Genomic DNA, 1,569 nt, shown 5'->3' with positions numbered 1-1,569 from the left:
AACAGGCCCCTTTTCTTTATTTCTCATGATCAGTTAATTGTAAACGTGATAGGCTCCATTTATGCATAGTCCACGTTGGGCAGAGTGGTAGGACGCTGTGTGGTGGAGTAGAGTTGTGCGACTACCGCCAGGTGCAATGGTTCCCTTCACTTCCTGAATGTACCAAGCTTACAAGATGATGTCTCACTTGAAGATTTTACCCTGGTTAAAAGGCTTGCCGATGTGCTTGAACTCTCACTCCCACGTGAAGTATTCCTTCACCATTGTCTTGCACTCTTCGCTGTCCACATCCAACTTCCGCCAAGTATAGGACTCATAATCGATTTGCCAGTCTTCACTGAGCGTGAAAGCCAAGTCCTGCCCACGGAATACCCAGATGCCAGAGATAGTACTGTCATTCTTGCTTCCAGAGAGTATGACACTGGCAAAGCCAGTCTTGCGCAGTTTATCCAGACGCTGAAACATTCCTGTGATGAGGTTGCAGCTCATGAAGGTCTGTGTTAGCTCCTCAGGGAAGCAGTACTCTCCATACCAGATTGACTAGCCCTCCTTGTCGAAGTGTTCCCAGAAGTATGGGATTGCCACAGCCACTGTGTCTTCATTAGAGTACTTCCTCTTGAACTCGTCCATGATGAAGGCGCTCTTTGGCAGGTGGGCATAGGGGTCCTTTGACTTCGGTTCTGAAGCTAGCACCTCATCACACTCATCAGGTTCATCCTCAGCAGCAGGCTTCTTCTCTTCCTTCTTTTTTTCCTTTTTCTCTTCCTTTCTGGGCTCCTTTTCTTTTTTGGGGGCTTCCTTCTAAGGCTGTGCTTCTGAGAACTTCTTAGCATCAAACTGCGCCATCTTTTCACAGAGTTTCATCTCCCCAAGGACGCTCTTGAACTGTGGTTGGTTTACGCAGGTCTCAAACCAACGATTTGTTTTAACATATGGCTGCCGGAAAGATGGTTCCAGGACCTGTTTGTAGAGCCAGAGGAGCGCACACACCACAGAGATGTCAGCCAGGCTGACCCTCTCCCCCACCAGGAATGTGCGTGTCCTCAGATGTTCATCCAGGGTGCTCAGCACACGCTTCACCTCCTCCTTGGCATGTTCCGTGGCCTGCTTGTTGTACTGCATTATCCCAAAGGTGGGGAACAGCCAGGTGCTTGCGGGAGGGACGGTCTCGCTGTCGGCAAAGCTGACCCACTGGATGACTTGGGCAGTCATTCCCTCGAAGGCCGGAACCTTTCCCATAGGAAACTTCTTCAAAAACTCGGGGGTCTTGTTGGTTTGTCCGAACTGGAACTACGCTTCACCAAGATGGCCGCCGGGACTCTTTACACATACCCTGACAACTGGAGGGCATTCAAGGCCCTTATTGCTGCTCAGTACAGTGGCACAAAGATAACTGTCAAGTTTTCAGCTTTTTTTAATGTGGAATTACAGTGATGTCAAGAGGGACAACACACACAAATAAGGGGGAGTTGATGTGTGGTTTATGCTTTTAATCCTTCCAAAGTTGCTAGATTGAGAACTAATTCCGATCATGGTTGTAATGTATACATTCTTCCGATTGTGTGCAAG

At 48.6% G+C, this 1,569-nt stretch overlaps 1 pseudogene; it reads right to left on the bottom strand.

Annotated features, from left to right (window-relative positions):
* LOC144772541 (elongation factor 1-gamma pseudogene) lies at positions 1–1,227 on the bottom strand (annotated as a pseudogene).
* Positions 1,228–1,569: the final 342 nt, after the last annotated feature.

The sequence above is a fragment of the Lissotriton helveticus genome, chromosome 8 (genome assembly GCF_964261635.1).
Source record: "Lissotriton helveticus chromosome 8, aLisHel1.1, whole genome shotgun sequence".
Lineage (NCBI taxonomy): Eukaryota > Metazoa > Chordata > Amphibia > Caudata > Salamandridae > Lissotriton > Lissotriton helveticus.
Note: the sequence above shows the minus strand (reverse complement) of the source record. Positions and strands in the feature narration are given on the sequence as shown.